At 43.0% G+C, this 14104-nt stretch overlaps 1 long non-coding RNA gene across 1 annotated transcript in view; it reads left to right on the forward strand.

Annotated features, from left to right (window-relative positions):
* The window catches only part of LOC110406523, an 88379-nt gene continuing 77222 nt past the window's right edge, over positions 2948-14104 (forward strand). The window contains exon 1 of the long non-coding RNA XR_002443487.1: positions 2948-4471. This is a non-coding gene — a long non-coding RNA (uncharacterized LOC110406523). The remainder of the gene's footprint in view (positions 4472-14104) is intronic.

The following is a 14104-nucleotide window of genomic DNA, read 5'->3' on the forward strand; positions in this document are numbered from 1 at the left end:
CATTCTTCTAGAGGCAGGAGAAAGACTTCCATACCTGGTCCCAAGGCCCACCCATGGTTTATGGTTGTGTCACCAGGCTGGTGACTGGCTTCCATGTCCCCCACTGTCATACACGTCTCCTTTCAATTGAACTAACTTGGTGAGACCTGAGTGCAACAGGCTTTCTCCTTCCTGGTTTCTAAGAGGATGGTGACTGCACAAGTCAAAGAGCAGCTGTTAAGTGCTTCCCTGCTTTATCCAGAGGAAGTGAGGTTGGCTGTAATCTTCAGGTGGACAACAACAAAATCAGCCTCTGACAGAATGTACTAGCTCAGCCTTGACCAACCTGTCTCCTACATCAGTCTTTTTTGTGGTGGAGCATTTCTTCATAAATCCACACTGAGGTCTGTGTATGCAAACGCTGCTCTGTTGCTAGCTAAGGTATTCTGTGGACTTAATGTACTATTATAATCTAATCCAGCATTTCTTGGAAGAAGAAATGTTGTCTTTAAAAGGTACCATATGTTTATTAGAAAGAGTGTTCTGTGAATAGTAGCCATCAAAATTAGGATCATGAAAATATTTTGTCAGCAGTTCTGCATCTGACAACGTTTTACCACAGAAGTTATCTGAAGTCTCAGATTATTCACTGTGAAAGTAGCCACTCCTCTATCTTTTTTTAATCAATAATTTGTTGTAAATCAAGCATGAATCATGTATATGTGCCTGTAACTGAGCACTAAGTAGCAGAGAGAACGGTTTTTCAGCTTACGTGTTGCTTGGCAAGTTTTTTTGTTTTGTCTATCTGTTGATCAAATAATACAACTGATCACCTGTATCAGGCAGACTTTGCACCCTGACTGGTCAGCTGGGACTTAAAGAAGACAAGAAGGACTGAAGTGATTTCCTCTCCATAATGGTAAGGAAGAAATGAACAAATACATTTTTATGCTAGAACATAAGAAACGTTCATAACCTCTGAAAAAAATCCAAAAAAAATCTTATCTCAGTGTCAGCAAACAAAACTCAGCCCTATTCATGAAAATTTAGAGCAACTTTTTCACAGACCACGTTCTCTCCTTACTATAAGCTTGCCATCATTGTTTAACCAGTCTCTAGCTTTCCCTTTACACTGTTCTCACCTTTTTCTATCATCTTATTTCTTTAATGTAATTGTATAAGTTGTTGGTTTTTTTCAGGTGTAAATAATACAGATGACCTGCACTGGTGAAAAGGGCCCTCTGATTAACAGAAATAATTCTGATATGTGAGACTTTATTTTAGAAAAGCCAAACAGAACTGCCTGATGGCCCTTACTATGCTGCCAAAGGAGGCTGCAGCTATGGGACTCCTCAGCTGGGGACAATTGGCAGAAAGTTCTTGAGGAAAATTTTTACTTTAGTGTTGTCACTGGGAGTTATGGAAGTAGGAGGATAAGGGAAGGACAATGCGCCCTGGGATTTCCTCGAATTGGAGGAGTGGGTGTTAAACATAAGACTGAGCTGAACTGTCCAACCTGGAAAGTGAGACTCAATACACAGCAGTTCAATAAGTGAGCAGGACCTGGGTTCTTCATATGAATAACTGAGCTTTAATAAAGAGACTTCAGTCAGGATTCAGGAAAGATTTTTCTGCTTTTGCAGTTTATTGCAGTGAAACCTGTCCAATCTATTGACAGAGCTCCAAAACACACAAGGGTTGGTGTTCTGGTACGCTTGCAGTGAAGCATTTGCCAAAAGGTATTGAAATTCTCAATGTGCTTCAAGCTTTGGCATTCTGTGCAGAAAATGGTGCCACCTATCAGTAAGAAGGAGGAAATTAAACAGCAAAATGATTTGTTTGAACTGAAGAAACTGCTATTTTCATTGCAAGGGTGATGGTTTTCTGCTAACAAGCAATTAGCACGATGTTTGGCTTGTTCAGAATGGTTTTGGGAAAATGAGGTTCTGACCTGGCTGGCCACTTCCAGGCTGCATGAGGGGGACTTGGCTAGGCAAACACCGAGTGTTTTCCTCTTGCAGACCAAAAGGGTAGAGTTCTGAGGACAGTCTGCATCCAGTGTGCAAAATGCAAGTCAGCCAGGTCAGCTGAGGTCCAAACCACCAAAGGTTAGTAGTTAAATTTTTTTGTAGATCTGAATCTAAAGAGTTTTTGATTAAAAAAAAAAAAGTTTTTATATGGTATAGGTCATTCTAAGTCACTCTTCAGAGCAGAATGTAGGCTCATAAGTGATTTACTTCTCCATCCCTGTAAGTATTTAGCTTTTACAGGTTCTTACCTGTATCTAAGCCCATTGTAGAAAGTTTGTCTTAAAGAAGTCTTTATGCACTGAGATTTCTGTCTTATGGAAAGAAGCATATTAGGGCTGAATTTCCACAAGCTTTATGCTGTTATATATGTACCATTAATTGAGAGACCTTTCAAAAAAATCCTCTTCCTTCTTTAATTCGTGTGCTTGTGAAATCTGATTCTAGGATAAGATTCTGATTTACTCCATATGTATATATCAGAGAGATACAGCTCATGGAACTTCTGTGTAGCAAAAGTATGCAGGAACCAAACAGTAGAAGGGCATCAGCACCATCACAAAAGTGGAAAAGGAGAAGAAAAGTGAAGAGTGAGTGGATTTTAACCCATTTTTAACATGTTTTTATGGTCTGCACCTCCACCATCCTTCCCTCCCTTCCACAAGGTGAGGATCTTGCAGCCAGAACTAGGTTCTCTTCCAGCAATGTTTTGTTGTGCCACGGTAAGGTACACAGAAAAGCTTTGCCAAAATCTTTCTTACATGAAGGCAATGAAGTAACTCAACTCTCAGTTGTGGAACCCAGGGAAATGCAGGATGCTGTTCTCTGTAGGGTATACAATCTGAAACAATTTTATCAGAACTGTTAGGCAGAAATCTTAGTAAGGTGGAGTTAAACAACTGGGTGTTTCTATCTTGGAGGCAAAAAAAAAAAAAAAAGTGCATTTAAAAATCACCATATGCACAGTAAGTTGCAGTTAGTAATTAAATTCTCACATCTTTTCACAGCACCAGGCAGAGCATATTGGCTTAGTGTGGCCTGGTTGTCGAGTCTGAACCAAAATGATTTCTAACAGCAATCAAATACATTTTGAGACATGTTCATAAAAACGCTAGCTCAGAGGCTCAAAGCAATAATGATTCATGTATTAGCAAATGAACCTGTCCTCTGCAAGCTAGCCCTGAAATGTAATAAGGGATTGGTCCAAGGTAAGAAGAAAGTATTTATGGAGATGCTGAGAGGTAATATTTTGTAATGGGAGTTTTGGGTGACGTCTATTCCTCATCAGTGGAATAGTTCTGGATTGAGGTGTTGGATCGGTCTCTGGAAGCCCTGTTCCATCATGGATGCCTTGATGAAATCTGTATCCACTGAGGGATGTAGGAAATGCAATGGCCAGCAGTCTCCCTGTCACTCAGCAGTACCAGGAGAGGTTCTTCGGTCAGCACACAAACAAGGCTGGGATGCAGGAAAGCAACTGAAAGCAGCCGTCCCATCACCTCCTCTAAGGCAGTGCCACCAGCTGGGTGTGTGGGGACCCTAAGCAGCTTTCAGACAAATAACCCAAAGACCTTCTGCTACAACTTCTGGGCATGTCCAGAAGGGATCAGGAACAGCAGAAAACCAACCAACCAACTTCCCCTGGGCCTGAGGTGTTCCCCGGGCTGGGCCTGCCCCCATGAGTTCCTGTGCTCTGAAAGGGCCAGCAGCAGGGAGAAAACAACACAAGGGAAGCAGCCTAGAGAGAGAATTGATAATGATTCAGGTGCTTTAATGGAGGCAGAAAAACCTTTTAAAATAAGTACTTATGCAGAATCTCCATTCTGTGAATCAGAAATGACACTTCATTTTATCCCACTGGTTTTAATTCGTTGCTGGAGGCCGTTCAGCTAACCAGCATGTAGCAAATCAAGGGATGAAGGGACCAGAGCACAGCTTCCAGGCTTCAGAGCTGTGCCCCTTCCAAGCACGAGGCACAAAAGCTGCTGATCTGCTCCTGAGGAGCAGCTGTGACTGCACCACACCCTGCAGCTGCCGCCATTTTCAAAATCAATTGCTCTCAGCTGGGCTGCCCAGGGCTGTAGGAGAGGCTGAAGCACAGGAGCACACCTCCTAGGGAGCACTCTGTGGCTGAAAAACCCACTTGAGAGCTCTTTCCTCACTCCGGAGGTGCCTTCTGAGCACGCAGCAAGGCATTGTACTGATTTCATCCCACCACAGGTGAGCTTCTAGCAGGTGGGGGTTGGGGCTGCGTGAGGGAGGGCTCGTTGTGGTGGCCGCCATGTTGCAGCACTGTTACCTCACAGGGAGTGAGGTTCTGGGTGCAGCTGCTGAAGAAGCTTCTGGAAGGAGAGTGAGAGGCAGCAGGAAGGAGGCTTCTCCTAAGGGGCTGGGAGGAGAAACACACACAGCCTGAAGGGAACTGAGCCTCTCTTTCTGCCTCATGGCTGGCTTGTGTCTCTTAGGTGAGTGGTGCCCTGAGGAAACCCTGGCTCTGTGACTTTGTGCTCTGGAGAGGCTGAGAAACTCTGCAGCCCTTTTCTCCTCAGGTGACAGCTCTTTAATGCTGCTTTCTTGTGAAGCATCAAGTACCACCCGTGTTCTCCCAGGTGTTTTTGATGCAAGGCAGTGTTTAGTCAAAGCTTCGGGGGGAAAAAAAAAAAAACAACAATTCTTTCCCAGAAAAGAGCACAAAGTATTTGTGATGCTTTCAAACCAAGAGGCAGCCAGTGAGGCTGGCAGAGCCTGGAATTCTCTCATGTGTGGCGATGCTGTGAGATCTGCAGCAGTGATGGGATAAGGGGCAGCTCTCAGAACAGGCTGTCATGCCTCGAAAACCTCAAATTATGCACTAATTATCCACCTACACTGCCAGAGAATAAATAACTGATGACTTCAGCGTGCTGTGCTGAAGATAGCTCCTGCTGTAACAAGTCTGTAGGCTGCGTGGGGTTTTGTTGGTTTTTTCCCAGTGTGTTGGAGGTGCAGCGATCAGCAGTGGTTTTGTATATGTGTGGTATATACCGTTTTCAGTGGTAAAAATAGTTTGTAAAAATGATCTAAAGGCAATTCTCCTCTATCAAATCGAGTCAGTGTTCGGTGTTTTCCTTAATGCAATTGCTTCCTTAATCGTTTCTACTCTCTTGCTTTGTAGTGTTGCATTTAGTCATGGAAAGGAGAAACAGATTCAGGAGAGCAGGCTTTGTCCTCACCATGTCCTTGCAAACCAAGGAGAGCGCTGACAAGAGGGTCCTTTCCAAGTGTTGCTTGGAAAGTAACACTTTAGAAGTGTTGTTCAGAGCTGAAAGTTTCCAGAGCTGTGATCAGAGGGTACCAAACCAGAGTATGCTGGTGTATGGGAGCAAAAAATAATGCCAGAAGGGGTTTTCATGTGGATTGAGACCTCCTTAGAGCAATGAATGGTAAAAGAATCAATCCAGATGTTTTGGCTGCAGAAGGCTTTCCTTCCAGAGGAGAGGTTTTGACTCTGTATCCTTCAGGTACGCTCAGTCTGTACTACATCTGACAGTAGCATCTCTCATAGCCTTAGCTTTACGTCACAGTGACACCAGTAAAAAACAAAAGATTTCTCCCTTGTTGAAGCTAGCGAAACTCCTCCTTATGGGTATTGCAATTTCTAAGAGTAATTTTATTTTCCATAAGTATATTCTATGGCAAAAAATGTAAAAAAAAAAAAACCTATATGGTTTGCAAAAATGGTAATATTATTATTTTTAATCACAATTCTCTGTCAAATGAAGGCAGTGCTTAGTGCCTAGAAAGCAGTGGAATCTGTTGCAAAGTGGCTGCCATGCTTCGAGTCAGAAGAGGAAGCAATGCGGCTCGGATTCAGTGCAGAGTTGTTCCTGCTGTATTAATAAACCCCTCTGTGCTCCCCTGCCTAACCCTGAAGCAGATCTCATTAGCTAGCACCTTCCACCAGATGAAGACAAAGGTTAAATCCCAGAACAGATGTGTGGGCCCTCATGAAATTAATTCTGACCCTTTGCAGTCTGAGCTTTGTCCTCGGAGGCCTGGGGGAAGGGAACAGCAGCTTTGTCCTCTTCTAGTCCTCAGGAACAAGGGAGTTCTGGGTACTGATTCAGCAATCTCTCCTGGTAAGGTTAGCACGGTGGCAGAGTTTCATAATCAACTCTAATTGTGTACTCAGTCTGAGCTTGGGAGCTCTTCTAATTTTTTAATGATACCTTCCTGTTTATAAATACACTTCAGGTGCCATAATGCTGCAGAATACTAATTCACTTGCATTAGTAATTGCTTTCTCTCTCTGAGACTAGAGACTAAACCTAAGTTGGAAGTGGAGTGTCCAAAAATGCTTTTAATTAAATAATTTAGATATCTTTGATTGTCCTTTTGACTTTAAGGTGAGTGGGTGGAGGATGATAGGGTCTGTATGGCCCACCCAGCTCTACCAATGTGCAGAAACTAGATTTTTTTTTCTTTTTTCCTCTTCTTTTGGAAGCATTTAAAATGAGAGTTTGTGTACTTGTTTCTTTTTGTAAGCAGGTGTAGTGGAAATGCTGAGTCATGGCCTGAACCACTGATTGAGCACCTGGTGGGATGGCAGGGCCAAGCCAGGGGAGCTCAGGTGCAAGCAATGCAATGCACCTGAGTGGAAGGGGTGGAGCCAGGATCCCCCCCTTCCCAGACCTCATTTAAGGGCTGGCAGGGGAGGTGAGGGTATCTCACTGGTGATCCCTGCATGTCTGAGGCCTTCCAAAGGTAAGCTGCTTTTTCCCTTCATTTCTGCCTCTGTGGCTGCTGCATTTGGGCTTGTCCTCGTTTGCTGTAGCCAAAGACTTTGCCACCCCACTATTACTATACTTTCCATGACATTATGGCATTTCAGCAGGAAAAAGTAGGTTTTCTATTCGAAGTGTTCCGTGTTTGTTTTGCTCAAGCTTGAGGCAGGGCTGTTGGTGGGACAGAGAAGTATGGAAAGAACTGAGATGAATTAAATTGGCACTTCAAGAAAATACCTCTGTTGTAGCAGTGTAAAGCAAAATTATGATGTTCTGCCAAATATTATTTGGCAAGTATTATAGCTTTTGCTAACTCCCCATTCATTGTTTGGATTCTTCTAATATTATGCAGTGTTTAATGACTATTATTATTTTTTAATAATATTGCTGTTTTCTCATACCTAAGTGATCTTGGTGAAAGTTTGGAAGTTATGCTCTGCTCCTGCTTGGGAGCAAGCAGCATCTGTTGGGTAACACTGCTGTGCTGCAGAGGAGGAGTTCAGCCCTTGGAAGCTGGGTGATGGGAGCAGCTGGCTCTGAGCGCTGGCTGTGCCCACAGGGTGAGCTTCATCTGTGATTCCTGTGTTGGGAGACCTGGACTTGTGCTGTGAAGTGTTGGGAAAATGGCCTATGTGGGAAAACATTGACTTCTTGCTCTGCCCTTCAGTGATAAATATTGCATGACTATCTGTTCATCCTTTGAATTAAAGGAACAATCCAATATCCGTCTTGGTCTTCTCCATCATGCGCCAGTATGACAAGCTCCTTCCTAGACTTCATACAGAGTAAAATCCAGAGAGGTTTTTTCTGTGTGCTAGATGACAAAAACCAGAGTAATATCTTTTGCAGAAAGTCTCTTGTGTTAAGCTGTTGTAGATGCAGTTACGATTTTCCTTTTAATTAGGTAGTTGAGATGCTTTCAAAGCCATTTCAAACCCATTATGCAGACGGTCTTGTGTACTTTGCATATCTTCCTACCATTAAGATCCCATGGCCAACTCCTGAAACATGTGGGCTATGATGACTTGGAAATGTTTATTTTGCCTGCTTGTCCATTTGTGAGCCACACTGCAAGCTCCTCACCTGCAGACTCTTTGGAGCTTTTCAGAAATATATTGGCAGAACAGAAGCCTGCCAAACCTTGGTCTTAGCTACAAGCTGTTTTGTGTTTTTTTTTTTTTTTCCTTTAGAGGAGCCCTGATGATCTCCATGAGCAAAGTCAATGCAATTAAATGTGGGTTGGTTTTTTATTTACTTTTCCCTAGAATAGGGAAAATAGGCAGCATGGTTAGTTGTAAACCTGGTGTGCGCGTCACTGTGCCCTCGTGCTTGTCCATGTGCTCCAGCAGAGCTGGCTGCTTCCTGTGGCTGCTTCTGCCCCACAGACAGAAGTGGTACACATCAAACCCTGTGCACATGTGTAGTGTTTAAATGCTGTGGAGCAGGTGTTGGTTGACTGAAGGCTGCTGGATGGTGGGGAGGCGACGCTGCTTGTGCTTGCATATGGAGGTAGTTATTGACCCGGATCCCGTGTACTGCGCTGTGGTCTGTTTGCAGTGATCTAAAGGATGAGATCTGATTTATTTCTTGCAAATCAGCTGGAGGAGAAAGGAGCCTAAAATGTATGTGATGCTTCAGTCTTCCATTATGCAGCTCATTACAGCAGAATTCTATTAAATCAGAAATATTCAGCGTCCATTTCCTCGCTGTTACAGATTGGTTGCTTTGGTGGTGCTGACTTATTGCCGCTGTGACCGCAGTCCCTTTCTCATGACATACAGCAGCTGACAGAGGCAAAGCATGCATTGCATTAGTAGAGCTGATCTGTTTATGGAGCTACCCGTTATGTCCTAATTTCATGTCCACCCACCAGCTTTTTTTTTGGTGTCAGACTGAGGCTTCCTTTTCTGGATGCAGTCTGAGCTCCTCTATTGCTCTTTAGGTGGAAATAAAACTGGTAGCATGGGTGCTACTTCTGGAAGAAATTCATTGCTCACCTGAGTCAGGTTTGGCATTTCTCTTTTTCTTGCAGGGTCTAAAGTTTGTTAAATAGCCCTATATTAATGATGGCTGAAGGAATTTCAAGATTTTTGACACTGTTTTGGATGCTTCAATTGTGTTGTGCTGTTTTCTTTGTGTTGTGATATCCAGTAAATAAAGGGATGAATCTGCCTCAGGAGATGCTCGAGGTGGGAGTCTGGCCAAGAAGCTCAGTTCACTGCTAAGTGGTCTTGAAGAGAAAAATTGGGTTATTTAATTTAAATTAACATACCCAATGCCTATCACACAGCGTCTTGCCAAAGTTCAGAGCGATCACTTGATAGACAAGGTGTGTGTCAGAGAGAAGATTTGAGTGTTAACTGAGGATTTTCCTGGAACCCTGAAGTATTGGACGTTTTCCTGGCATACTGTTGCATGAATACACCTGTGGGAGGGTTCCACATGGACAGGAGCAGAGTGCTGGAGCTTGCTGTCACCTGTGGCAATAGCTGGCCAAGCTCCAACCTCCTTATTTAGTGGTTGGTTAGCTTTATTTACTGCTTCCATCAACAGGGCATTTCCAGCCACTGGTTTGTTTCTTTGCTCTGATTGCTGTAAGTAATGGTGATGATTTCTCTGGTTGCAGTGGGGGGATGCTCAGGTCCCCAGGCCCACACCTGTGCGGTGTGGATAGCGGTGTCTGGGCCTGGTCCTACCACGGCACCGTGCGTTGGGCTGCCTGCACGCACGCTTGTGTAGCAGCGCACCGGGAGCGGTCCTCCAGTGTTGGATCGGCCACTGCATTTGCAGAGCTAAACAGCAAGAGGCATTTATAGTTAATAATTGCATTTTATTATAAGACTAGCAGTTACAAAGACAGGCTGTTTCTCCAGTACTGCCAAAGCTGGTCCATCTAATGAGAATGTATTACCATGGCAACCAGTGGCATTAGTTTTTTTTATAAGAAGTAATTAAACTCTCCACGTCAATTTGCCCTTACTTGTCAGATTAGGAAATAGAATGCTGTTTATTGCCTTCTGCTGAAGCAGAGCGGTAGTTGGAGGGTCAGCAGGACTGGAGCTGTGGAGGAGATAGCAAGGCTGCAAGCCCTTTATTTTATGAATTATTCTTTTTCTAACATGTGGGAAGGCTCCGTGATGGCTTGGGAGTGCTCCAGTTCCAATGGGGTCTGTATGGTGTCTGCTGGGTGGAGACATGCGGTTAAATATAGAGGCTCTGCTTCGTAAATATATGAAAGATCAAGTTGCTATTCAGATATGTGTGAGCATGATATGGAGAAACAATATCTGCCAGAAATGCAAGTAGAATGAGACAGATGTTCCTGTTTTAAGGTCTGTTTTCTTGCTGTCAGATGTGTTTACCAGCTCTCGTATGCTGCAGAATGTGAAGTCTGTTTCCAAGACGCACGGTGACCCAAGAACTTAACAGAGGGAAGGGACAGCCCTGGCCAGCTCTTGTGACAGGCAAGGCTCTGAAAAGTATCCAACTCCCTTCTTTGTCACATGCTGCTCCCAACTTGGCTGCTCAGGTTGTTCTGTACTTGGTGCAAGCTTGGAGGATGCCTGGAACAAACAGGGCAGCCATGCAGCAGGATGGGGTAGATAGGCCCATTCCATTTCATGCTTTCTTTGGTTTTTGCTTGGATTTCCTGAAGTTACTGTGTGCTTTCCCCTATTTCTGTCAAACAAATTTTAAAAACTGCAGCTGTCAGCCATCACATCCTAAGAGGTTTACTTTGGCTACCCTCAGCTTGTGCCCTTCAGCTCAAAAGAGAATGAGTCTCCAGCAGAAAAGGAGGAAAAAGCATGTTTAGTGTTTTCACCCCTACCTGTGAAAGGGCTCTGCCTGATCAACAGAGATGGAGGCAACCATCCGAGAAGATGCAGTTGTTTAAAGTGCTCCTGCTTTTTGCTACTTCATTGAACTAATATGAAAGGAGTATTTGATACTTTGTTTTGCTTTGGAAAACAGAATACTTATGCGTAGAACTTTGTTTGGGGGCTGACACTGGAAACGAATTTTATTTCAGGTTTGCCTGAATGCCAGGTTTCAGTTTTTAACACCAAAATGGAGTTGGAGCGATACTGGATAAAAGGATCTGGTAGCGTCAAAACATTCTTGTGTATCCCTCAACTATTAACATGGGGAAAGGTATAAGAAAAAAGCAATGGTAAGAGCTGCGAATTTAAATTATGCAAATATGACAGTGATGAGAAAAATCCTGAGAAATCTATTGCATCTGCACTTGTGGTGTTAGGAAGGCAGAGAGAGCTGCTAGGAAGTCACAGAGCATCAACTCAGTACTTCTATGCAACGGCTACAGTAATGAAAGCCAGTCTTGCCTGAGAGTGATTTTTTTTTTTTAAGATAAGCACTAAGGAAAGTTTGGAGTATTGATTTTCTTAAATTATTTTTTATTTTTTCTGAAGACAATAAATTGGAGTGAGATGGTATAAAAACGATCACTGCCTGGAATAGTTCACATTAAATCAGCACACAGGTAAAGAGGGGCAGGTTCAGGGGTGGAATATATCAGGGTTGAGTTTTGGCTCCTGGAATCACCGCTCAGTAGGGTCACTCCTTCCACTCAGTTCCCTTCCCCCTGCCTCCTTCACTGTAGTAACCCCTGTGGGTAGAGCTCCAATTAATAAAACGTACCTTCACGTATGCATTATCATAATACAAGGGCTCAAGGGGCACACAATCCCTTCATGCCTGAGCAAATTTAAAACTCATGATCCTCCCGGGATGCTTGCTGGGAAATAGAGAAAGGGAAGAAAGGGCATTCTAACACTTCTGCTGAATGATGGTTACCCTTTGAAAAGTGCTGTGACGCTTGTTAGGTTCTGAACGTTTATAGGAATCTTACTGCTATTAGATCTTGTGAAATGACTGTAATTAAAAATGCTGGTCCTTTTAAAGGGGAGATCTGCACTACGCGTTAAATCATTTTCTTGGATGAGCCTGGGAAAAATTAAAACTGTGGTCCCTGCAATAAGGGCAAATAACTAGAAATATTTAAATCTGCCGATATCTTTAAATGTAAAATACTGTTAACGTGAGATTGAGCGCACAAGTACACGCTCCTATGTTTTCTCCTTGGAACACAGCTGTAGGCCAACTATTGCTGTTAGGAGTACTCCTCCCTGTTTGTTGCTTGGGCTGTCTCACGTGCCTACAAGGCTTGAGGACGTCCCAGCTTGTGCTGTGTGCCTTCTATAGAAAGGCAGCTACCCCAAAAACTGTTAAAATATGGAAGAGACATAATGACTGAGTTAGTTGAAGAGATGGGGCTGAGGAGAAAGTCAGTGGTCTGGTAATATGGTTATGGCAGAGTTATAATTAGTGATCAAAACACTCCAACTTCCTATAGCCATTGCCAAGTGCTCTTCAGTGTGCCAGAGGGAAGAACTGTATGCCAGGATTTAACAATAACTTAGTCTTTTGGAGGGTTTTTACGAGAGCACCTACCGCACATGCACATTTAATGCAAGTTGTTGTCCATTAACGAGATTTAGTAATGCTTTGCAGAAATGAGATTTCATTAATAATCACCCTGGAGTGCTAAGAGGGACAAATGACAGGATGATCCCATTAAATAACTGAATTCTTACAACTTGACCTTCTGAATGGAGACTGCAGTGACTTCCAGCGGCTGCGTTTCTCCTGCAGCACAGGGCAGCAATGCAGAGGGCCTGGGAGGCGGCCAGAGCAGCAGGAGATGTTTACTCACAGCGCTCCGTGGCTAACTACCAGGAAGTTATTTAGGGCCAAAAAAAGACTTGTAATCAAATGTACTGAATGCCTGATACTAATGCTTGAACGAGGCCTCAGCTCCTCATTAGGATCCGTGTGTTGAGTGAGGAGCCGGCCATGGGTTTGTGTCCCAGTTTTCATTTTGTTCGGTGTTTCATCCCATTTTGTGTGACCTTATTTATAAAGATTCCCAACTGAGTGTGGAGGTATTCTTGGTTTTACAGCTTGATTTCATGTGTGGTATTTGTCTCCCTTCCCAATACCTCTACGTTCTTGGAAAGACATAGTTGTTCCATAGTGACTTCGTGCACACATTTATTTTTAGCAACATGAGATATAAATTCCCATAGGGACAAATTTAATTATGCTGACAATCTTGCTAAGTCATGTAGTTACTAGCTAGTAGATAAATAAAATGAACTCAGAGTTATTTGTTATTTGTTCTCAGTCTTTAATCACCCAATAGTAATTCTGTAATTGAATTAAAGTACTTAACCATTCTAATGCAAATTGACTGACTTACAGTTCTTCAGTGAGTAAATTGTTGCAAATCTGGTACCTGTGGTATCAACCTTATTCACTGACAGTTATCTTCATAATAATTGAACTACTTTTTCTTCATGGCAAAATGAAACATCTGCTTGTTGGTTTGTTGGTTATGTTTTGGTTGGTTGCTCTTTTCCTGTGAAAAGGTGGAAGTACTTGAGACAAGAAGAGTTGCCAGGAAGGAGGCAGGTGACAGAAGCGGCCCAGTTTCCGCTGCTGTTTTAATGACATGCACGCAAGTGAATGGTAGGCAAGAATTACATCCCTAAAATCTAAGGGGAAAAATGAGTCCTTATCAAAGTGCCTGGTCCACTAAGAATTTCTGTTTCATGGTTAAAAAGAATGCAAAAGCTTGCCTATACAGAGGAGAATTATCCTCGTTAGGGAAGTGTTTTAATTAGTGCAACTATTTGTGATTTAGCAGAGTGGCATACAAATGTTTATTTGACTTTGAAAATACTAATACTAGAATACTAACTAGGAAGAGTTTACTGAGGGAACTGTGTAGATACATGTGTAACTGCACATTGCAAAGACTCTCAAATTTTCAAGTCAGGGAGCCAGGAATTAATTTCAGACAGAAGATCGCCTTCTTTGCTAGCTAGCACAAGGTAACTGGACATGCTACTAGTACTGGGATCTTGACATTCAAGAGGTGAAAATGTAGCTTTCCTAACAATGGTTAATTATCTTCAGTCAGTGTTTTGTAAACAGGTGCCCTTACTGTACGAAAGGAGGTGGTGAGAGGGTAATGCTTTTGCTGCTGCGTGGCTCATGGCACTGTTAGAGCTTGTGTTTACAGGGAAGCCTTCTGAAATCATAGTGAAAGGTAATTCATTTTGGTTTAGCTCATTAGACTTAACAACTCTCTTGACGTCTTCTCCTAGAAATAAAATAATGCAATATGAAGCACTTAAAACGAGACAAATGGAATGCTTCTAGCTGTTTTTGAGGGACCTTTATCAGCTACATAAGGGGGTGGACTATAGTTCTGGGCTGTAGGTTGGTGTAATTAAAAGAGGAGAGTCAGAG

This window comes from Numida meleagris, chromosome 14, assembly GCF_002078875.1.
Source record: "Numida meleagris isolate 19003 breed g44 Domestic line chromosome 14, NumMel1.0, whole genome shotgun sequence".
Classification (NCBI taxonomy): domain Eukaryota; kingdom Metazoa; phylum Chordata; class Aves; order Galliformes; family Numididae; genus Numida; species Numida meleagris.